Consider the following 25495-nt stretch of genomic DNA (forward strand, 5'->3'; position numbering starts at 1 on the left):
ACACCCCATTCTGTATACCTTCTGCTTTGGCAGGTAAAAGTTTCTCAGAATCAACAACAAAAACAACAACGATGATGATGATGATGATGAGGAGGAGGAGGAGGAAGAGGAGTATAACTCACAGGAGCATTGGCCTGGGCTCAGTACTCCACACTTCCCACATCCTGATTCACCCCTGCAGGAGGGATTTTATTATTCCCATTGGATAGATGCACAAGCTGAGGTGTGAAGTCAGGTTATTTCCTCGGTGTTAACCAGGTCACATTTCCATGTTGGTTTGGAAGGAAGCCTGGTGATGGTTCAGGGTAAGGAGCCTTGCTGTTCTCAAAGTCTATAGTTAGGTTCTGTGGGCTGAGAGTCTCTTCCTGACCCAGGCATAATTAGGTCAAGTGTGCTCGCTAAATAGCGCTCCCTCTGGAGTTCCTTGTGATGCCTGGTTGCCCTTAGGCAAGAGAGTGAATTTCCCCCACCTTCCATTCTGCAGCCAGGCCTTCTACCACCCTGCATCTTTCCTGAAGCAGCCCTTCCCCCAGCCTCTCGGACACCCCGGGACCCCGAGACCCCACCTCCTAAGGAACCTAATGTCTGCTTGGCTGAAAGGAGAAACAGATGTCTTTGCTTCCTCTAAACCTCCAGCCCCTCGCCCCGCCCCTTTCTCGCCAGTCACCACCCTTGTGCCCATGAAACACAGGAGTATCGGTCAAGCCAAAGTCTAGTCCGGTTCTGGCGAATGTCAACTGTGAAACTATTACTAATGGCTACAAGCAATGGCCGTGGCGGCATCAGGCAGACCTGGGCTCGTAGCCTCGCGGTGTCTGGCTCTCAGGTCACCAGCCTGTACACGGGGGACATTCATTCTGATTTGCTCTTGTTACCAGGAGGAACCATACTATCTGACACAGAGGACAAGATTCAACTAATGTTAATCAGGGCACCTGTTGTTCTGCTACTCCCTTCCCTGGCCTCAGTTTCCCCAGGCGATGAGGCCGTTTGGTGTCAGAGACCTTTCCAGCTCTGACAGCCTCTGACTCATGGGTGCCACTGACTCATGCCCATTCTGCTCCTGTATCATCGCGCTCCATGAAAAATGTACCCTCCTTCCTTTTGTCCTCAGACCATCGCCCCATCATCTCTGCCCCTGGGGGGAGGGGCCAAATATTTCAAACCAGTCACCCCGCTTTGTGCCACCGTCGCTTTGAGTCAGATTGCCTTGGATTTCTGAGGCATCAGAAGAGTAGGTAGTGGATATGAATAACCATTGCATCGGGGAGGGCTTTTGCTTCTCTCTCTGACTGATGGCAGCTAAATTACTGCTAAATATAGGCCCCGAATTTGCATGAATCTGCAGCTTGCCACAGCCAGGCTGGGGGTTTTATTGACAGCTAAGGCACTGGAGGCAGGCAGGCACCTGCTCGTACACCTCTTCCCCAGGAAGCTCGGAGTGGAGTGAGGCGAAGCACGCCCCTCCATCACCTCCTCTCCACGCCATTCACTCCTCTCCCCAAGCCTCCAGTTCTGTTGGTTCTGATGAGAGAGGCTTGGGTCTCCATCTGCTCTCTAACTGTGTGATCCCGAGCAAGCTACCTGACTGCTCTCTCATCCTTCTCCAGCCTCGGTTTCCTCTCTGGTTACCATGGGCACAGAACACAGAATGACTGACCTCATCTTACGTAAGCAGAAGTTCTGGGCTGGGCTGACCCAAGTTTCTGACTTTTTACTCCAACGTGTTGAAGGATTTGTCCTTAGGTTGTTGGTTCTGAACCCTGAAAGATAGCCCTATCTGCGTAATCACATTGCAGTCAGGTTCAGCACAGGGGAAACGAGGCAGCTTTCTTTGTTGCCCCAACTTTCCCAAGGAGCCACTGTTGCATAGACAGATGTTACAAAGAGATGTTGCATTTATGGCTCCCACCTGTACTTATCACGTGGGAAACAGTGTTTATTAAATCTTTACAAACTGGGCGGTGGTGGCGCACGCCTTTAATTCCAGCACTCGGGAGGCAGAGGCAGGCAGATCTCTGGGAGTTCGAGGCCAGCCTGGTCTACAAGAGCTAGTTCCGGGACAGGCACCAAAGCTACAGAGAAACCCTGTCTCGAAAAAAACAACAACAACAAAAAGTCTTTACAACACAGCAGGTGTCTCTCGGTATAACTTCACGTGGGTTAAGTTCATACCCTTAAAGAGCCCATGAAACAGGTACTAGTACTAAGCTGCAGACAGCTTAAACTACTTGCTAAGGATACCCGAAGGGTAACTCTCAGAGCTGAGATTTGAACCCAGATGGCCAGGGCTTGGTGGTAGTGAGGATTTGATAGTTCTGTTAGCGTGATCAGGCTTATGCTATATCTCTGTGAAAGATGAGAGCCTGAACTGCGGACAAGACTCATGAAGTCCGTTAGCTCCTGAAACAGAGGTGACACTGGGATACTATGACACAGAAGGGTGGTTGGCATGGGGGCATAGACCAGGGGTGTCTTCACCATCCCTCAAAAAGGCATTGGGGATTTAGACAGAATGAGCCCCACTCAGGCTGCCTGACAAATATTCAGGGACTTGGTATCTTAAGCTTAAGTGCATTTCCCACCATTCCAGAGGCTGGGGGTGTGTCCACAATGAAGGTGCTGAGAAAGTAAGCTTCAGTTGGAGTCTTGATGTCTTGGCATGTCGAAGTCACCATAGCGCTGTGTGCTCCCATGACCTCTTTAGTGTGGAGAGAGGGGGTTGGAGGGAGAAAGACAGGAGTTTCTCTAGAAGGACACTAATTGCATCACAAGAGCCCCAGCCTTATGACCTCACTAACCCTAATTAGCCTCCAGTGGCTTCATCTTTAAATACCTCTACTTAGGTGTTAGGGCATCAGCAAATGATTTAATAGAGTCCTCTATTCCCAGACACAGTTAAGTGTCCTTTTAGGGCAGATGGCCAATCAAGGAGCCTGCGTCTCTTTCCCTCCTCTTCTAATTATTGATTGAATTATTTGTTTTTTCATGTGGAATATGAAGCTAAGCTCAAGACAGCGAGAGAAGACAAGCAACAGTTAAGTCACGACTCACAGTGGCGTTTGTTCAAGGGCCAAGTGCCTGGGCTCATTCAGGGCTGTGCCAGATGGAACAGCAGGTCCAGCATCTCTTGTCAATCACAGTGGCCAATCTGCCCAACTCCCAGGTCTTTCCTAGGCTGAGCTGCAGCACAGCAGATCACAGTTAACTTGGGGACAGGTTTTTGGACATCCTGGGTTAGACCATTTAAGGATAGAAAAATCTCAGCTGGCAGAACCCGTTTTGGAGAGAAATGATTTTCTGGGGTTGGGGAAAACTGGACTAAATGTGGATGAGGAGCTGGCTTAAAGACTGTGACGTCATCAGCAGATATTTAGGGAGCGATCCTAGCCAGGGGAGACAGCGTTCATGGAAGAGGAGACAGCACTCACGGGACGAGAAAAGGCCAGCCTGTCTTCATGATGTCAGCTGGCAGAGTGGTAGGTGAGCCGGTATTCCAGTGGAGGCTGGAAAGAGACATTACTGAAGCAGGAACACTAGCGTTCAGAATCAGCCATTGGAAGAAGCCAGAACAAGGGTGGAAATGTGTTCCAGCTGCCTGGATCTCATGCTGCCCTTCGAGAGAACAAATGAGCTAGCCAGTAAGAGAGCCAACAAGAGCTGAGTCCAGTTCCCTGCCAAGGAGCGTGGTTGTTGTGGTTACGGAAATGGCATACGAAAGGCCATGAAACAAGATATTCCTGCGGTGTGACTGGAAGTGTCAATTCAGGGCAAATGACAAGGGGGCGGAATGACATGATGGCCTGGCTCTCAGAGCCTTGCTTCAGTTCTAGACCCGCAGAGCTGTGATCTTGGACGATCACTGCAGCCTTCCGTATGCCATTGTCTCCTCACCTCGTTAATAAAGAACATTGAGGATTGCAGAGCTTTAGATGCTGAGTTCCCACAGTGGCTGCCCAGAGGGAGGGTGTTGCATGGCTGCTTCTTCCAGATGGAAACACTCTCCTGTGAAAGGAGTGGAGAGGCGCTTAAAATTCCCAAGGAAGTTACGGGACTCCTGAGGTCCCTTCTCAAGTAGTAAACAATTGCTGGGTGAGAGGAGACTTTCCCTCGGGGTGCAGAGATGATCCCAAGAATGTAGTCTTCACAGGCTGTAGTCCACACTGGGATGGGTTTGATGATAATGTAGCTGCCCCAGAGTCTTCTATGTGCCATTAAGTATCCCCAATAAACTGTTGGTTCAGCAAGCCGGACTTAGAGGCAATTGGTTTCAGGGTGGTGTTAGGTCCTTTTGGGGGTGACTCTCCCCAAAAGTCACAACAGAGAGAGACCCCAGAGGGAGGCTCTGTGGTTTTGCATCTCTGGAATAAGAGCTGGGAAAACTGCCGTCTGTTTCTTTGGACCTCCTCCTATCAGCATCTGTTCCAGCTTGGGGAAGACTGTGTCCCAGGGAGCGGCTCTCTGAATCTTTCTTTCTGGAAGATGACTTGGTGGCCAGCTGCAGAGGCAGGCCTTCTAATCTCAACTTCCTCCAGATTCTAATGTCTCCGAGAACTCCTCTTCAAAGAGGAGCCAGCTCATTTCCTTCCTGGATTTAACTCAGGGATGAGTATTGGAGCCTCTGGTCCTACTCTACCTGCCTCGGACCATCCAATTGGCACCCAGGCTTGGCTTCGAAAGGCATTTCTGAGGGTTCCTGGATGTGCTCAAATTCCAGAGCACTCCTGGACAGTGGCCAGCTCCATCCCCACCCCCTAGAGCCCAGGAACAGAAAGTCTGTCCTGGAAACATCAGTGGGTTAGCAGTATGTTTAGCTGTTCTTTGTAGAGAAAAGTCAAAGGGCCTTGAGTTAGACGATGTCACAGCCCAACTCTCTCTGAGCTTGAGGTAGATGGTCACTGCCCAATTCTCTCTGAGCACATTCCTCTACTGTGTTTTCCTACTCACCCACTCCTCCATCTAATCCCCCAAGGACTTTCTGTCTTCTTCCTGGGTCTCCAAACTTCTTAAGCCTAGGCGAGCCCACCTACCTCTGGTTTTCCCCTGCCAGCCATTTTTCATTTCACACACATTTTTCTCAGTTCGTCTTTCCAGTAGGAACTCCTCCAGGACCCTGAGCTGATGGAGCCGGTCTGCCCACACCTCTTAGAACTTGGGTTCTCTAGCAGTTGGCTTCCTTGACTCTAGCCCTGCCTGCTGTAGATGCATCTCTGCTGGCTCCATCCCCGTGTCACGGCATGACACTGTCATCTCCTCAGCAGGGCCAGCGGCCAGCCAACCTCTATCCAGCTGTGTGGGTTTGGGGACTGGGAAGTTGGATACATGCAATGTTGACATCAGACATGGATGTGAAACATTGCACTGTATAAGTGCACGCTCAGAGCTTTCTTCAAGTGCTCTATGACCTACCAAAATGTCACAGCTCAGGAGACAAGTCTTTTTTAGGAGGGTGGAGAGATGGCTCCGTGGCTAAGAGTGCTTGTTTCTCTTTTAGAGGAATAGTGTTCAGTGCCCAGCACTCTGTTAGGTGACTCACAACCACTTGTAACTGTAGTTCCAGGGAAATCTGATGCCCTCTTCTGGCCTCTGAGAGTACCTACACACACACACACACACACACACACACATCTTTAAAACAATAGCTTGTTGCTGTTACAGAACTAAAGGCTGAACTCTGGGCTTCACACACACTAGGCAAGTGATCCACGACTAACTGACTGAGCTGCCTCTCCACCCCCGAGAGTCCTCCTCAGTATCCAGCCATAAATGCACACCTTTGAAGTCAGAGGGAGAATAGTGTCCTTCATTAGTTCCCATCCCAGCGCCTGACCAGGCTCGTACTCATTGAGCATAAAGTGGGGTGTGTGGTACACACTTGTGACCCCAACACTTTGAAGGAGGGTGACAAAGATAAGGCCAGACTGGGCTACGTAGCAGGACGGTCTCAAGAGCAAAGGTTAAAATAAAACCAAGCAAAATATCATTGGTTGAATCAATGGTCTGTGAACAAATAGCACAAACTATCCAGTGGCGAGGACGCATTTGGCAACGGAAGATTCCTTGCTCAAGACACTTATACGCTGGCTTTCTTTTGCAGATTAAATGAAGGGCCTTTCAGTTTCTCTCTCTGGCCTGGCTTGGTTTTGGATCTGAGAGGCTGCACAGAATTTATTCTACCTTTTGGATCCTGTTCTAGTTTCATTTATGTTGCTATGATAAAAACACCCTGACCAAAAGAAACATATGGAAGGAAACAGGTTTTGATTTTTTTTTTATTGTAATTCCTGGTTCCAGTTGACCATTAATGGGAGGTCAAGGCAGGAACCTCAAGGCAGGCCTGCTGGCTAATTGACATTGTTATCCCGACCAAGAAACTCACTGTCCAGTGTCAGAAGAGAGGCTGGAACCGTGGACGATGCTGCATGCTGCCTGCCATCAGGTTCATGCTCCGCTAGCTTTTTATACTTCAAGACTCCCTGCCTAGAGAATGGTGCTGCCTACAGTGGACCGGATTCTCTTACATCAATTAACAATCAAGGTAATTCCTGCAGACACGCCTACAGGCCGATCTGATCTAGGCAGCTTCTCAATGGAGACTTCCCAGATAATTCTGGGCTGTGTTAAATTGACAGTTAAAATTAGCTAGTTGAGACCCCTTGATGACCATCAGTGGAATAGACATCACCTCTTCACATCTGCCGATGTCAGTGGTGTTTGCTGTGCCTGACCAGGACCCTCCCAAGACAAGTTGTTGGGGGAGTGGTATCATTTCCGTCTTCAGACAGGTCAATCGGTAACAGGTCTCTGTTCCTACAGTGACCCATAATTCTCTTACTAGAGCAAAGGAGATTAAAACAAGGGACAGCTGTAGTGCTCAGAGGAACTGACTGCCTTATGTATGTACCAGTAAGGTGATGCCAGAGAGAGCTGCTGCTTATTCTACACCCAGAGCCAGCTCCGAGTTCTCCTAAACCCCCAGCCATGTGCCCCCCCTTGCTGTCCTCTACAGTCTCCCCCTCATCTCCCATCATGACAAACTCAAGTCCTGTAACCCTAAAGGCCTGTTGAGTTACACACACACACACACACACACACACACACACACACACACACTTTTTTCATATCTCAGTGGCTGGGGCGACTCTGCTTGGCTGAGACACAGGATTGGCTGAAAGGTCAATGTTGCCTCCCCCGCATGGGCTCTGCTCTGGCATCCCAGGTTCTCATGAAGTTATGGCAGTATTTCCCATGTGATCTCTGGAGCCAAACCGGGGTTCAGATTCCAGGCCTGCCACTGTCTAGACAAGCATGCGTTGTTGGGCAAATGACTTGTCTGGGTCTCTACTTCATATGTCCATGGCGAGCCCACAGTGTTTGAAGTTGAGGTGAAGCACTTAGCTCAGTGGTCCCTACCTCAGCGGTTAGCAATGATCACTGTTGACTCCATTAGGAGTTCCCTGCCATCGCTCAAACCACTTTCTGTGTGAGCCACCAGCTGTCTCTGTGCACACGGAATGGTCCCTGGCAGTAGCAAAGAGGGGATTCCTTACGGCGTCCAATGGTGCTTCCAGCAAATTCATCCAAAGAGTCTATTGCTGCTGGGTAGCATGGCTCAGAGGTTAGAGTCATCTTCTGGGATTGCCCTTCTGGGTTCACATCTCAGCTCTGCTGCTTCCCCAATACCAAGCACCTTCTCCTATGTTTGACTCAGTTTCTTTATCAGCCAGCAAGGGCTCTGACAGGCACAAAAGCCCTGCGTGAGAAATACCGGTTGTGAAGCATGGTGCCTGATGTTCACTATGTCATTGTTAGCGGCGACGTTAGCTGATATTTATTGAGTACTAAGTGTGTGCCAGGAGCTGATTCAAGTGCTTTTCAATATATTAATTCATTTCTTCTCCGTAGCCACCCTATGCAGTAGACACACTTTCTCTTCTTTAAATGCCATAAAAACTAAAGCCTGAAGAAGTTCAAGGAGACTCGCTGGTGACTAAGATTGGCAGCTGGGGGCTGCCACACTTACCACGTGCCACCTCAGGGACGTTGCAGGCTGTAGGATGTAGTAGTGGCTGCACCAACTCTCGGGTTGTGTTGGAGTTTGTGACGTAGCTCAACAAGACACGAGACCATCTGGAGCCACTTTATCCAAAGAGCCTAGGCCAGCCTTTGGAATACACGAATAAGCATGTGTTGGAGGGGAGAGGGAAAGAAAATGACCCCTAGCAGAGATGGGCTGCTAACTGTACCACGTCGTAGCCACTGACCACACTCCCAGGCTGATGGCCAGAGGTACAGCAGCTGTTGGCACCACCTCCTGGGAGTATTGGCAGAAGGAATCTACTATTGCAAATTGCAGTGGTCTAAACTGTTGTCGAGAGGGAAGGAATGGGCAGGACAGGGGCTACAGTCAGGTCTTGGATACCATAGCATGGGCTCCCTGGTCTAGCCTCTGACTCATAGGATATACACAAAGCACCCTGAGCCTCCCAGGACTAACTGGGCTTGTCTTGGTCTCCAAGCCATGAGCATTCACAACCAACCACAGATCTCCTTGGCCTCTCCTGAAATGAAGTCCACCCATCTTTCTAGCCCTCAGCTTTCTGGGAGCTTCATCAACTGGATTCTCTGTGGTGAACTCTGAGAGGACCAGGAAACTCCCAGACCACTGTTCATTTGTCCCAGTCAGACCTGTGTCAAGGAAGCCAAGCCCTGCTTTTGTTATTACCCCAATTCCTACCAGGTTGTCATGGATCCAGTACTCAGCAGGTGTCAAGATGTCACACAGTAGGTGTCCAGGTTACCATCATACCGAGCACACAGGGGAAGTCAAGGCTACCTCAGGTGTAACCCACAGAAGGAACTTAATGAACTTGGGTATTTGTTGAGTCGAAATCTTGGGGAAGACACTGAATAGGTCAGAAGGTTAGGAAGTACGTAACATGATCACAGGGGCAGTTCATGGCAAGTGATGCCAGCGGCTGCAGAAGGCAGGCCACATGATCCCTACTCAAGGGAGGTACTTAGTCCTCCAGCCCCGGCTTGTGGTACCTAGCGCTCACAGGCCTAGCACAGATCCCCAGCAGGCAACAGTGCTCAGGGCTGGAGTCTTCCTGATAACACAAACAGCTCTCCCAACAGATCTCAGGATGCCAGGGAATAGTACTGAGGACTCTGGGGCTAGCTTAGAACTCCAGAGAGTGTGCACAGAATCCCTGAGAGCAGATCCAGAGGCCAACAACTGTGTCTGGATCTCCCTCCAGGTGCAGATCACGGCTCCAGGAGGCAGCAGAATGCATCTATATGCAGATGCCAGGTCTCAGGAGCAACTGCCAGCAGGAAGCCCCTTCTGGGGTTGGATTTCTCGCCTTTTGACTGTCCGACTTCCTGCAGTTGAAGTTGCTCAGCCAAAAGAGAGCACCACCCCGTCTGTATTTGCTGGGCACCTTGTTGATCAAGCTTGTTTTCATTTAACAACCTTCGGCAAGAGCCTAGTTCCGTGCTTGGAACTGCAGGTTTGGGATTCAGGAAGAGCCTTACATTCCAGAGGATGGGTCTTCCCTTCTTGAAAGTTTGGCTAAAGACGGTCTGCGTGTGATGGAAAGAGATCCTCATTGCTGTACAACTTCTGTTTAGACAGCTCTGCTTCTGAAAATAGTCTATACATATGTAATCCTGTTTTGCATCTACGATGAAATGCTCAGTACCTTGCTTTTTAAAAATTAATATGTCTTCGATGTGTCGATATCAGCTGTCATCTTTTTTCATGGCTGCCTAATTTTCCACTGCGTGGCAGTCTATAATTTATCTAACTAGTTCCCCATTGACTGACATTTAAATTATTTCTTGTCTTTTACTATTACTACCAATCAGGAAACCTTACATGTCTTTGACACATGCATGAGCATATCTGAAAGCTAAGTTCCCAGAAGATAGATTGCTATGTTAAAGTGTACATGCTGATTTAATATTTTACTGGGAAGGAGGGGTGTGATCATTTATGGAAGGTAGGGTAGAAATACATGAAGAGACCGTGGCGGATGACTGGGAATGGGAAATCACTCCAATACTGCCCTGGGGATCCATTCCTATGATCACCAGGGAGGCAGAGGTGATGGCTTCCACTGTCACTTTCTTAGAGGATGTGCCTGTTACCATATCCACCGCCACCACACTATATCCCTGGACCACCATCTTGAGGGACTTGACTCCATGATGAAGAGAATTTGGGTCCATGATGGCTCCCTCCTTTGAATTGAGGTAACAGGGTTCATAAAACTCACAATGTAGGAGTCATTTGTGTCAGCAGCTGGTCTGTGCAGATTCCTCAGTGACAGAGTCTCATCTGTGTAGAGCAAACTTTATAGCCCTCACCCATTCTGTTTCTCTAACGACCAATTCTACTTGTACAAACATTGTGGTCCACACTCCTTCTCTTTTCCACAGGATGCTTTTTGAAGTCCTTTCTGGGAGAACCCAGGGTACCCAGTGGATCCTGGAACTTTGATGGCGTCTTCACTAAATCACTGAGGAGAGCCAACCATATTCATCCACCTCATCACCATGGAAGTGTAGGGACCAGGAGGTAGAGGAGGAGATGCCATGCACTCGGCTGACATGGCCTGGAAGGGATTCCCCAGAGCTGCCTGCATGGCTCCCAGGAGGTGGCTGAGGGCAGGTAGACTTGAGATCTTTAAGGACTGGCCAGGAATACTGCTCCAGTGGAGGCATGAGTTGCACCCATTTGGTGTGGGATAATTGTCTGTATTCTGTCGATCATGTTTTAAATAAATGCTGATTGGCTAGGCAGGAAGTATAGGTGGGTCAACCAGACAGGAAGTAGAGGAGGGGCGAGAGAACAGGAGTATTCTGGGAAGAAGGAAGCTCTTCCCCCATTCCTGTCCAGACATGGAAGAAGCAGGATGTGACCTGCCCCGCCGAAAAAGGTACTGAGCCACGTGGTTAACATAGATTAGAATAATGGGTTAAAATAAGCTACAGGAGCCAATAAGAAGACTGAGCCAATGGGCCAGTAAGATTATAATCTTATGGAGACCTCTGTGTGATTTTCTTTGGGGCTTGCTGGCTGTGGGGAACTGGGCAAGACATAAATCCCAATAAGCAAGCCCCTTCATGTTATAGCCATTGACCATCTGGCCCCCTCTTTCCATTCTGAGAGATGCTGCCAAATTCCCCACCTCAGAACCTGCACCAATTTGTGTCCACTAACAGCACCTAGAAAGGCTGATATCCTCGCCCCGTGCCATGCTTGGGCTATAGCAAATCTCCAAATTCTCTTTCAGACCTAGATGAAGATGTCTCTTCCTTTCCTTCTATCATAAAAGTGACTTAAATTTTAAAAAGATGGCAATAGCCACCTGCAAGTCTTTCTTGGAGTTGTCTCTGAGTTTGATGTCATTCAGCCCATGTCTCTCCCTCCTGTTGGTTCATTTGTTATATTCTTATTGATCAGCAACATGATTTTGACATCTTAAACAAAACTGGTCTCAGCTCATGGACTGCAGATGTTTTTGCCCAGGTTGTTTGTTGTCTTTAACATTTATTTACGGTGCTCGTTAACGTTCGGAAAATCTCCCTTTTCTACTCAAATGAATCAAGTCCTTACTTTTCCAACTTGGAGTCTCTGTCTTGCTTAGACAAGCTGTCTTCACACCACAATCATTAAAAAAAAATTGTCCCATGTTTTATTTCCAGTGTTTTTAGGGTTTTACTTTTTCTGATGAAATCCTTGCCCCACCTGGAATTTCCTCTGCTGTGTGTCTTAGCTACAGTTCCTCCTGCTGTAACAAATACAGCCTGTGAAAACCTCAGGCAGTAACAAATACAATAACCATAACAAAAACAAAAAAAAAAAGAGAGAAAAAGCTTGCTATTTTTCTCTTTTATTTTTACTTTATGTTTTAAAAATTTATTCATTGAGAGTTTCACATATATACATATGTGAAATTCTCAAAGAATATATATATATATACATACATATATATTAAAATATGATCATATCTGTCTCCCACTTCCCCCTCCAACTCTGCTTAGGATTGCCCCTCTTTTACTCAAAACTACCTGGGGAGGAAGGGGTGTGTTTCAGCTTACAGCTGAAGTCTGCAGTGATGAGAGGCAGAGCCAGGAACTCAAGGCAGGAACCTGGGGGCAGGAGTAGAAGAAGAAGCTGCAGAGGAACACTGCTTATTGGCTTGCTTCTCCTGGCTTGCTCAGCCTGCTTTCTTCTACACCCCAGGACCACCTGCCCAGGGGTCGCACCACCCACAGTGGGCTGGGCCCTCTCATGTCAATCATTAACCCAGTAAATGCCCAGCAGACTTCCTACAGGCAAGCTGACAGAGGCTCCTCTTTTCCAGGAACACCAAGCTGTGTTGGGTGGTTACCAGGGCTGTGAGAAGTGGAGACAGAAAACAGCTTAGTTTGTCCAGAATATGAGCTGCTGGCCTAAATACACCTGACTGAGCAGCCTCTGCTGCCTGAGGGCTTCACACGCTGTGCCCATCCTGTGCTAAGCTCCTGTATTCTCACTTTTCTGAGACTGGGTCTGCCCTTGTAGCCCAGGTGAGCCTCCAACTAGTGACCATCTTCCCGGTGCTTCTTTCCCCACTCTGAGATAACAGGCAGGTGCCATTGCCCAGCCAGGCTTCTGTTCTCTTTTATGCAATTGAATTCTTTTAGCATAGACTTTTATTACGTTTTGATATCTGTCAAAGCTTGCTATTTTTCTCTTTTAGTTTTACTTTATGTTTTATGTTTTAAAAATTTATTCATTGAGAATTTTACATATATATGTGAAATTCTCAAAGAATATATATATACATATGTATATTAAAATATGATCATATCTGTCTCCCACTTCCCCCTCCAACTCTGCTCAGGATTGCCCCTTTACTTTCAATTTCAGAAGCCCCCCTGGCTCGTATCACACTCTTCTTTCCATGATGACTCCTCTGGGTCTCTGTGGGTCTCCTCATCCACGGGTCTCCTCATTCATGGGTCCTATGGGTGCACACATGAAGAATATGGCCCCTCACAGGCATCTCTCTTTCCCAGCAAGACAACAGCTTCTCTGGGCTCACAGATCCTCAAGTTTGAAAATAATGCAGTCCTCCCGACTCCTTGGCAGAGACCCCTAGACTGGATGTTCTCTTGTCCTGCAGTGAAAAGGCTTGCATGACTCACTAAGTTAAAACCTTGATTTGAAAGCAGCTAAGCAATTTGCCTCGGTGCTGCCTTGACGGATCTTGATGAATACCTGCTTGCCAAGCACCAAGTGTCCTATACAGCAGAAGAACACCAAGGAAAGCACCGGGCAGGGCCCCACTGCGGCTGGGGATGACAGGGAACAGCCTGTTCTTGCTTCTTCAGGCTGCTGTCGGCTCTAGCCACTCTGGGGTTTGTGACTGTCTCATTTCTTCTCTGCCTCAGGGTTCCGATGTGTCCTCTCCTTTCCATGCCTTCTCCTCTTCTGTCTCTTAACTCAGATTCTTAGCGACCACTTGATAGTTTTGAAGGCGCTCCTCTCAAAACTCTTTAACTCAGTTGTATCCGTAGAAACCCTTTCCCCAGCGGCATCAAGTCCTTTCCTCCCACCTCTAAGGAGAGTGTACTCTTCTACATAAGGATCTTGGAGAGGGCTACCCCTCCTCTTTTTGTGCATCCTCTTCCTTCTGAGTTCCGGGTCCCTCCCTGGAATTGCTTACTCACAGTCCCCCAGGAGGGTCCTAGCCAGCTAGCACTTTGTATCCATGGTCTCCTCCACCCTGGACCCATCCATCTCCAGCCATTAGCACAGAAGCCTATGGAAGCCGAGTGGGAGAGCTCCAGCCCCTCTCTGAGTGCCTCTCCCTCCTCTGACAGTTCCCAGGAGACTCCAGTCTTCAAAAATGAGCGCCATGGTTTTCTTCACCCTCTCCCAGGTTTTTGATCCAAAAACAAAGAAAATCTCTTACCTTCCCTGATTCTCCCTGTGGAGATGTGCCTGTCAGACTGATGCTGAGGGGTGCGAACTCTCACGATGTAGCTGGAGGGAGGGAGGGAGGGAGGGAGGGAGGGAGGGAGGGAGGGAGAGAGGGAGGAGGTATGAGCACACGAGGTGTCAGCTTAGAAGCCCCCAGTATCTCTGGGTTCATGACCTTGACCTGTACTCCGACTTCCTGTGTCTCTGGGTCCCTGGGTCCTTCTGTCCCCTGGGTCCCCTACAGCTTTATCTCTGATCTCCGCGCCCTTCCTCGTGCCTCTTCCCATGCCCCCCTTCATAATGGGAAGTCGATGGTAATCGCTAAAGCACAACTGCTCAATTCTTGGACTATTGAGAGGGAACTTAATGCCCAGAGAAGTCCCCAAAGAACCACAGGCTGCCTGAATTATGGAAGGGTGAGCGGGGAGGATGAATTTCATATGCAGAAAGCCTTTCTGGCATTAAAGTTTCATGGGAAAACTGAACCCTTGGATTCATATTTCTGCTCCAAGCTTTTCTTCCTTCCTTCAGAACACATTTATTGGGCTTTTATTATGTGCAAGACCTCAGTCTAGGGCCACGGGGGTGGTCGGGGTAGGGAAAGACTAATGAGTCAGGCTCAGACCTTTCCTGAGGCTCCCCCAACCCCACACGCCAGCACCCAGGAACCAATAAGCTTGTCTGAGATGAAACTGTCCCCTGATGGGCCCTGTATCTTCCCTCTCTAACCCCCTCCTCTTCTTCCATCACTCACCTAGCATGTGCTTGTTGAGAGCCTACATGAGCTGGATGCTGCGCCAGGCATCAGAAGCTTTGGGCTAAGTGTAGGATGAGAGAGCTATTGAGAAGAAGAACACAGGATGGTCCCAAGGTGGAGATAACTGTTACGATAGGTCCTGAAGGGCGGGTATGATTGGGTAGGATGATTATTACAAACACATGTGGAATACAAGTGGGGCCAAGCCTCCCATACTTTTCTCCTTTCTCTTCAGAATATTTGAGCATCCCAAGGCAAGGTCAATTCAAGGTCCCTTAAAGAGACACTCATCTGCACAAACTTTTCCCTGTTGGACAATCTTTTCTCCCTGCTTCAATGTGGTCCTAATTTTCCTAAGAATCATTATATGAGTACAATTTTTTGTGTGGCTATAACAGCTTACTTGATGCTAGGAAACTCATTAGAAAAGAGGTTTATATAGTTCAGAGTTCTGGAGGCTGACGACCCAGTCATCAGGCCACCTCATTCACTCAGTCCCTTGTGACTCTCTCTCTCTCTCTGCCCGCCCAATGCATCACAACCTGGCAGAGAATCGGAAAGGGACATGGGGCTCCCAGGAGAGCAGGAGCACACACCAGATAGTGCAACATTAATCCTTTGGTAGCAATGGCTCCCTGAACTAAACACCTTTTCCTAGACCCAACCTCGTAAAGTTCACATCAACTTAGTGCTGCCTTCCTTGAAGGTTAATTCCCCTGCTTGAAGATTTACAGAAAGGATGTCTCAGAGATTCCATCACCTCCTTCATCCTCACTAGGGTCTCAGCCAGCAAAAAGCTCAAAGGCATATCCTCAGCTGATGGGAGCAGAAGCCACAGCAGGGCAAGGCATTTGTCTCCCTTGCTAATTGTTTTACAGCCCCCAAGACCTTGCTTGAAAGGAATCAAGAACAAGTCTGGTCCATGCCATGGGACCCAGAAACACTTCATTTGTTGAATGAATTATTTCCTACTCTGACCCCCTAAAATAATTTACTGTAGGGAAAAGGGTGGGGCTCAGGCAGAATGGCTTTGGCGACTGTCACACTGGGCTCCGGTCTTATCTTCCCATGATTTTAATCTTATATGCCTGAGAGTTCCTGTGTGTCCAGGTACCTGTGTGTTTGCACGAGCACCCCCCCCTCTCTGTGTGTGCGCACGCGTGTCTGTTAAGGAGGGGTTGAATATTCATGTGTGTGAAGGCCAGAGTACAACATGGGATGTCTTTCCTCAGGAGAGATATCCACCTTCAATTTGAGACAGGGTCTCACCCTGCCTGGTGCCTCCCTAGTAGTCTATGTTAGCTGGCCTTCAAGCCCCAAGGGTCCTCTTGTCTCCACTTACTCTGTGATGGAATTGCATTGCATCCCACCCGCTTTGAAGGAGTCCGGACAAGGCAACCTTCACCATGGATCAAGAGGCTGAACTGGGAAGAGAGAACACAAAGAGGCTTGATTTCTATTCTAACCCAGGTGGTGACTGCCTTTTCCCCATTGGCTGGGGTCTGATCTCAGTCATATCCGATTGGCTAGCCAGAAAAGAATTTGGAAACAAAGGATGAAGGGGAAAGGGGCCTTTGCTCCCAGGCCTTCAAATTCCTGGAATGCTATAGAAAAGCCTTTGTGTAAACAAAGGTTTTACTGAATGAGGGAGGATTAAACATCTCATAAAAATCATCTTAAAAAATCTCTCAAGATGGGGAAGATAAAGAGACTTGAGCTCCTTGCCCTAAGCACAAGTTTCATAGTATCTTCTTTGTTCTTGGAGTAAGAGACTGTAACGGAGAGGAGATTCCTGTTTAGTAAGTGTTGATTCACCAGCCTGAGGTAGGCCGCAGTGTGTCTGTTGCCTCTTCAGTGAGTGGGGGGACGCTGTATGAAGAGGATGCTGGACTTCATCTGACAGCCATCCGCAAGGGCAAGGAGCCTTTGTGCAGGCTACACATGGAGTAGTCCTATGGTGACAGTCTTGTTGGGGACAGTCAGAATACCCATCATGATAGTTCTCTTGCCCAGTTTTATAAAACACCAGCAACAGTAAAACTAACATGCTGAGTTGCGGCTTGCATGGAGCCACGCTGCTATGGAGCTGAACTGGGATGTGAGCTCCCGTCTGATGACTCAGAGCGTGGACTTCAGGGTATCTCTGCTAGCCACAGTGCGTCTTGAGGCTAGCCCTGTCAGTACCACCCTGCGGATCTTAAAACATTCTGAACTCGGAACTCCAGGTTCTGCCCCAGATAGACAAACTCAGAACCTGCATTTGACAAGATTCCCAGGCCAAATCTGTACCTGTTGCTGTCTGAGAATTCCTACTTCCCATTACTCCTGGTTTGCACACTCACCTTGAAGGGGTTAAACTCTCCCACTTTTACAACTGAATTTAGCATTCCAATGGGGCCACCTCCACCTCTTGGCCAAGGAATCATTCCTGCAAGCATGACTCCATGCTAACACGGTACACACCTGACTTTTGAGTGTGTGTCTGGGGCTTGAACTCAGGTCCTCAAGCTTGTTAGGCAGACACTTTCTGACTGAGCCATTGCTACAGACCCTTTTCTTGCTCTTAGAGCAGTGGGTAGCACTCTTCCTTGTTATGGTCTTTTTCAGGTGCTGTTCTGGTGACGCTGTTGCCCAGATCCGTCGTAGAGCTGTTTTTATGTCCCCTTTGTGCTTCTCTGCCACCGGCTATGTCCTCCTCGTGTGTATAATTCTTTCTCTGCTCAAAAGTCATCTTTTGGCCACTCTGCCTCATCACATACAGTACTGCCTGATACCATCATAAGCATATTTATGTATTGTCTCTTCCCTTCATGAGCAGTATCTCCACAGGACACATCTGGTGATTTTTGCTTACCTCTGCAATGCCTGCACTGGTACCCAATCCATAGGGCCCTGCTGCTTAAAAAAAGGCAGTGAGCAACCATGGGTCCTGCCACAAAGCTGTCCCTGGGGTGGAACCCGATAGAGACACGGAGAGAATAGCAAATGGCTCATCACTCAAAATCAGAGCCATGAGGAAGGGGGCAAAGCAGAGATGAAGATCCCCACTCACCACCAGTCCCACTCTAGAGATGGAGGTCAACGACATGTCAGGGTGGTGGGAAGCAGCCTGGCAAGGTGGCTTAATGGCTAAAGGTGTCTGCCACCAAGCCTGGTGACCCAAGTTTAATCCTGGCGATCTGCAGAGTAGAAGGAGAGATTCAACTCCTGCAGGTTGTCCTCTGACCTCCATAGGTATGCTGTGGTGAGACAAAAGTCCATGAAAGTCGCCACAGTCCGTGGGTGAAGAAAATGGCACCCCTTACTGTAGGTGCATGCAGCCTCCTGCAGGGGACGCTATATGAAGAAGATGCTGGACTTCATCTGACAGCCATCCTTAAGGGCAGGTGTCTTTGTGCAAGCTACACATGGAGTAGTCCTATGGTGACAGTCTTGTTGGGGACAGTCGGAATACCCACCATGATAGTTCTCTGTTGCCCAGTTTTATAAAACACCAGCAACAGTAAAACTAACATGCTGAGTTGCGACTTGCATGGAGCCATGCTGCTGTGGAGCCGAGCTGGGATGTGAGCTCCCGTCTGATGACTCAGAGCATCTCTGCTAGCCACAGCGCGTCTTGAGGCTAGCCCTATCAGTACCACCATGCGGATCTTACAACATTCTGAACTCGGAACTCCAGGTTCTGCCCCAGACAGACAGACTCAGAACCTGCATTTGACAAGATTCCCAGGCCAAATCTGCACCTTTTGCTGTCTGAGAATTCCTACCTCCCATTACTCCTGGTTTGCACACTCGCCTTGAAAGGGTTAAACTCTCCCACTGAGTTTAGGTTTCTGTTCTCTGAGGACACACAGGTGTCTTTTCCAGCAAAGGATCATTTATCTACAAGGCCCTTACACTCAGGGCCCAGGGAAGGAACAAACACAGAGGGCCTAAATCAGTCTCAATATCTCAAGGACAAACCCAGCAGCCCCCTTCTGAGTCACGTCTGAGCTTGTGCAGATGTGTCCAAAAAAGATAAACCTCAGCCAATTAGAAATACACTGATGTAACTGATGCCTGCTTAATCAATTAAGTTTGTGATGGCCTAATTGCTCCTAAAACTCCCCTTAGCTATGCTTTAAAGAAGCTACATGTTCCTCTCGGAGTTTGTCACCATTTTGTATCAGTAAATGACCCCACGTGCATGAGGTATAATAACTGGTCTTGCTAATTGCATGTGTAGATGGTAGTCTTTTGTGGGACTTCTCCAGGTATTAATGTTTACTCTTCCTGAGGTTGGGTCTCTTCCTCTTTGTCCACATGGTCTGTCCCCAGGGCTAAGCAACGTGTAATTCTAGAAAGAACGTTAAATGTTTAGTGGTTGCTCCTTGGCTCTGTGATGTTGGACAAATTCATCAGTCCTATGAGTGTAGGCTTTTTAGCCTAGAGGTCAAAATGATCTAGCACTTTCGTGGGGTTCAAACTGTCTAACAGATTTGAAAGGGCCCTGTCCATTGTGAAATTCTATCCAGATGCAAAGAATTGCTGCTCCCACATAGCGTAATATGAAGGTCCCGGAAGGAACCTCACTCTTCTCTAGAATGCTACTTCAAAAAATTAGGAGGAGGGAGAAAACGAATGATCTGGAGTCCATAGGCTCCAATTAGCAGACGGGAAAGAGATGCCGGGGTACACCGATTAATTTAGCTTACCCGCGGGTTTCAAACAGGCTTGGTTGTGCATTTGCAAAGAGGAGAGAAGTCAGGGTAGGGTGGGGTATTTAGGTGTGGGTGTGGGACGACATGGTAGCCACACACTGGGTGAGCATGAGAGGGCAGGAGGAAGTCTTTGGGGTAAGAGCAGCATCTCAGAGGGGCTGGGCACACCTTTTCCTCTCGTGCCCAACAGTGCGCACCCTGAGGAAGGGGTCAGTGACAGTGAAGTCACTTGGCAGGGAGCGCTTTTGCTCAGTTGCGGCAGGTTGGGGGTGGGGGGTGTGGTGCCAGTCTGGGTGGCGGCGGAAATCAGAGTCACTGCTGCTTGGGCAAAGTCAGAGCTACCTAGGCGCTGTCCGCTTTACTTCCAATCACAACAGCAACAACACAGCAAACCCTCAGAGAATGGATGTGTAGAAGGCTGGAGACCTTCACACCTGGAAGCTTTGTCCATCACAGCAAGATTCACTAGATTCATCCACTTCCACATCTAATCTCATCCAACTCCCAGACCCGCAACCTCCTCCCGTGAAGACATTGCTGTATCTTTCTCCCACCATTTCTTGGTCTTCCGTGCTAGTTTCTCTCTCCGGAGGAGGTGTATTAGTTGCTTTTCTGTTGTAGTAAAACCCGGTAAGCAAAGGTAACTTAGGGAAGGAAGCGTTTATTTTGATTATGGTTCCACAGGGAGAGTCTAGGCTGCTGGGGGAGGCATGGCAGCTGGCTGCCAGGGCAGAGCTCTGAGGGACCACCTCTTCAACTGCAAACACAAAGCAGAGAAGGAAAAGGAGTGGAGTGAGGTGGTGAACTCTCAAAGCCGACTCTCGGGACATACTTTCTTACCAACTCTACACTTCCCAAAGTCTCTGGAACCTCCCCCAGAGAGTCCACCAACTGCAACCGAATGCCCGAATACCCAGGCTCATGGGGGACATTTCTCTTTCAAACGTCCACTATATATAACTTCCCTTACCATACAATTTAAATTAGAATGACATAATTCCTTTTCTGTTCACTAACTGGCCCCTTCCTGCAATCCAAGACAGAAATCCATTGGATCCAGGAACATTTCCTGCCTTAATTCATGGATCTCTCCCCTAAGCCGTGCACGGCCCACACTTAATACTCAGCAAGAAATTCTAAGTAAAGCTGAATTTAGTTAATTAGAGCATGGCTGTGTCATACTTATTTTTCAGCTTATTCTGCCACTAAATCATTGCATGACCCAGGTCACGCCTTCATCTCTCAGCGCCTCGATCTTCCCCGTAAGGAGGGTGGATCTATTTCTGGGGGCCCTTGCAGTCCCAGCTCTGTGATGCCATGCCAGTCATCTTTCAAGACGACTTTGGAAGACTGTTCTCAGGAGGTGGCGAGGAGGATGTCACAGAGGAAGCAAACAGACCTAGGTGGGAGTTCTCGCACAATGCTTAAGATCTAGGACTTTAGGTGGGGCGTTTGACTTCCATTCTGTAGCTGGTGCTCCCAGCACCGGACTTGGCACAGCGTAGGAACTGATAAAATGTTACCCTTTCTCTCCTCTTGCCATCTGGGCTTGCATGCTTTGTGCCAAACGAGCCTTGGCTCGCACCGTTACTCAACAGTAGGCTGGGAGGGGGGGATAAAATCTCTGCAAACTGTGAAGTGCTCTCCCAATGTAAAGGGTTATTGTGGTGACACCCCCCCCCCAACTCTGGCTTCTGTACACACAAACGAAATCAAGACCAGCTTCTATTTATACCCAGACCATCTTCTGATTCACCAGCCTCACTGCTCATCAGAAATGGCACACCTGACGAGGCCAAATTCACATTGGGTTTATCAAAGTCTAATTAAAACTTGATCGTCCTGTCTAACATGTTGCCTTATTATTTTGGCTTAATTAGAGCAATGAGAGGGGGCTGGAAGCGGCAATTCCAGCAGTGCCGTGATGCAACATCTGGAGAGGAACGGGGCTTAACCAGATGAGCAATTAATGGAGCTCCACACATAGCAAGGATCTTTGCATCTGACAGCTGTCTGGCCAGCTCCTCCCCAGCTCAGGCCTCAGGAAAGTCTGATTGGTGTTCTTCCTCTTCCAACTTCGGAAGTACTAGAAGCTGGGCAGAATCTTCAGGAAACAGAGTAGCAAAAGAAACCAAGGTGGGAATGTTCTTCTGTGGTTTTCATTCAGAAGGGTTAGTAAGAGAAAAGAAAAATGTTCCCTGATTGATACTGGCATTGGACAGCTGTAGTCACAGTGCTGATGCAGATAATGCTAGAAGAACATTTTCTTAGAATCTTATCACCCGCTCTTTACCTTGCAGTTACCCATAACTTGAACGTTTGCCTCTGCCTCCAGAAATGGGTAGATGCACAAGGCACCAGAAATGCCTGGTGGGGGACAATTCTGTATTCTGTCAATTACATTTTAAATAAATGCTGTTTGGCCAGGTAGGAAGTAGAGGCAGGTCAACCAGACAGGAAGTAGAGGTGGTGTGATGGAACAGGAGAATGCTGGGAAGGAGGAAGCCCATTCCTCCCAGTCCTGCCCAGAGCACTGAAGAAGCAGGATGTGACCTGCCCCCCTGAAAAAGGTACCTAGCCATGTGGCTAACATAGATAAGGATAAGCTACAAGAGCTAATATGAAGCCTGAGCTAATGGGCCAATCAGTTTATAATTAATGCAGACTCTCTGTGTGATTTTCTTTGGAACTTGCCAGCTGTGGGAACTGGGCAGGACAGAAACCCCAAAGAGCAGGCCCTCGTGTTACAAATACCCACACCAAAACTGAGAATAAGCCATTAGGCTTATTGCAACAGTTAGGCAAGATAGATGCTGTAACAAATAGGCCATACAGTTTCCAAAAAGCCTGCCTCCTGGCTTTCTTTCATAGCCTATGATTCTCCTTTATTACTTATTATTAGCCTTTGAGTGTGGGCTAGACAGAGCGACTTGTTTCCAGTGAGCTAACTGTGGCAGGAGGCAGAGATTTCCCTGCTGAGATGAGGCTGGAAACTCGGACTTCCATCTTCCTCCTTCTTGCCCTCCGGCTGTTTCCCTCTGACTGCGATGAAGCATGCGTCCACGTCGCAAGCTCCTCTGTGGAGAGGCTCACATAGCCACCAGCTGAGGGCTGCTTCTGGCCGACAGCCTGAGAGCCACTAAATCATGCCAACCATTTTGGGGACTAGCCTGGAAGCAAATATTGCCTTCCCTAGTCAGTCAAGCTCTGGATGATTGTAGCTCTGATGGCCATCGAATTGCTGCCTGTGAGGACTTTGAAGTGAGAACCAACTACTCCAGTAACGCCCTGCCTAGAGTCTTGACTCACAGAAACCGTGATAGAGTATATGTCTTCTTTAGCCACTAGGATTGGGGACAATATAGCACACAGCAGTAGATAATTAATATACACAAACCCCAACAAGTACGCGGCTCAAATACAACAGAAATGTACTTACCATCCTTGTAATTGTATGTTTATAGTGAGAACAACTTTCAACAGTTCCAGGGTCTTCCTAGATTGTCCTAAAATTGTCTCCATTTCAGCCTTTGGAAAAGAAAAAGAGCATATTTGGGAGTTTTGAAGATTTATGTAAATTTATTTTACATAAAAATTTTAAAATAAGGTGAAATATACCATCTCACAAAATCTGTCATTTTAACTTTTTCAAGTATACAATTCAGTGGCCTTAAGCACAGCCACCCTACTGTGAAGCCACCATTACCATCCATCCCCAGGCCTTTTTACTTTGGAAGGCTTTGATAGATGAGACTTCCTAACGTCCAAGCCTGCATATTCACATCTCTTCTTCCTGTACTGCAATGGCTGGAACTTGGTCTCTTGGACACATCTGAGTGCAAGGGATACTGGGAAATGTAGTTCAGTTATGTACCCAACAAGAGAAAAGCATGGATTCCCTAGTCATTGCCACACTTATGCACACAGGGGAACCTGCAGTCCAAATGAATACCCAGCCTAGTGCACACTCTCTACAGCGCTTCACTCCCTGCTCTCGATTTGAGAGCTGAGGTCTTAGAGGAATTCCTTGAATGGTGGAGGGTTAAAGACTCCTGATGCTTCCCTGGGAAACTTATTGAGATGTATTCTGGACGTGATCCATTGCCACATCAGAGTTTTCTCTCTGAACATTAATGATTTCTTTTTTAATTGCTTGGGACATTTTCTAGAAGCGAGGATTCTGTTCCTAAACACGACTTTCTTCTCACCAAATCAAAGGTAGCTGAAGTGGACTTGGTGGCCCTCTGCTGTATGGTGCCTTTGTTTCCTGGTTGGGTGAGGGCAGCTCTGGGCAAGTCTCTCCCATGCTGCAGAGGGTTGGTTTTCACTATCAAAGGCAGGCACCCACCCTTGGGGTCTATTTCAGTCCTTCGTTCCCTGAGTTATGGGCAAGGCGACTGGTTTCATTCCATAAATCTCCCATCGCTAGCACACTTTTAGAGTCTGTTTTCAGTAGAAAATGTCTATTGGCGAAACGAAGAAGAAAGAGCAGAGCCCTCCTGATCTCTCGCCGTTTCTCTTAAGCCGGCATACTCGGGCATGGGGTGAGCGGCTTTGCAAACGCTCTGTCTGTGAGAAGTTCATTTTAAGACTCCCTGCTTCAGACATTGCCAAATGGACTGAGTTTCTGTTTCTACGAGAGCAGCTGGCGATTTGAGCAGTTTGGGGTACTCAGACTCTATCCCTCTGACCTGCCTCTGCCAGCATGACATTTGGGCAGCTTCTCGTTTGGAATATTTTGGATCATGGTCCTTGGCCGAGCAAAACAGACACAGTGATCCATGGCTCCTCACTTGGGGCCAAATCCCTGACTAAGAGGTTCATGGACCAGGGAGAGATACCCAGAGTCAACCCAAGGCAGTGGGAGCAGGCAGGTTTGCACCAGTGATGCCTAAGTTGGAGCAGAGGAGGAGGGGTTCCCTGGTCCATTCTTAGGAAAGGAAAGGAAGCCAGAGATGCGTCTTAAGGAGCTACTGACCCATTGGAGGTCTCAGGGGTGAGTAAGCGATAAGGGAAAACTCAAGGCTGGAGTATATAAGAAAAGGTACATTAGGGCTAAAGAGATGGCTCAGTGGTTAAGAGCATTGCCTGCTCTTCCAAAGGTCCTGAGTTCAATTCCTGGCAACCACGTGGTGGCTCACAACCATCTGTAATGAGGTCTGGTGCCCTCTTCTGGCCTGCAGACATACACACAGACAGAATATTGTATACATAATAAATAAATAAATATTTTTTAAAAAATAAAAGAAAAGGTACATTAATAAATGTAAAGAGATTAGAACATAGTTTACCCCTGGGCTTAGGTATCGGGAGAAGGTAGTGAGTTCCAGAGTAAGATTTAGAACACGAAAGACCTGGGTTGTTCTGTGTGGTTAAGCAGTCAAACCATTAGCCTCTCTTTGTCTCGGGTGTTTTATCTGTAAGACGGTGAGATAGAGAGATGGACTCAATTTTGAACCATCTGGGGAAAGAGTATGAATGAGGCATTGTCTACAGTAGCTTGGCCTATGGGCTTGTTTGTGAGAATTGTCTTAATTAACTGGTGTGGGAAGACCCAGCCCAGTGGGTGACATCATTACCTAGGCGGGGCTTCTAAACTGTGTGAAAGTGGAGAAATCAAGCTGAGCTGAGCCCAAGCAGGTATGCTCTCTCCCTCCCTCCCTCCCTCCCTCCCTCCCTCCCTCCCGTCTCCCTCTCTTTCCTCTTCCTCCTCTTTCTCTCCTCTCTTCCCTTTCTTTTCTCTTGCTCCTGGCCATCCTCTCTCCCTCTGCTCTCCCCCCTCTCTCCCCTATCCCCCCTCATCTTGACTGTAGATGTGATGTGACCAGCTATTTCACGCACTTGCCACATCACCCTACAGTGATGGGGTATAACCTGGAATTGTGAGCTAAAATAAACCCGTTCTCTCCTAAAGCGATTTTAGCCAGGGTGTTTTTATAACAACAAATAGTCGGGCAGGTGGAACAATGAAAAACCTGTGACACTGGGTGACCAAGAGAAACCTGTAGTGATATTTTATTTGTATTTTAATAAATAAACTTGCCTGAAGTTCAGAGAGTA

Source organism: Microtus oregoni, unplaced genomic scaffold, assembly GCF_018167655.1.
Source record: "Microtus oregoni isolate MIOR12 unplaced genomic scaffold, Mior012 000005F_ref0000423, whole genome shotgun sequence".
Classification (NCBI taxonomy): domain Eukaryota; kingdom Metazoa; phylum Chordata; class Mammalia; order Rodentia; family Cricetidae; genus Microtus; species Microtus oregoni.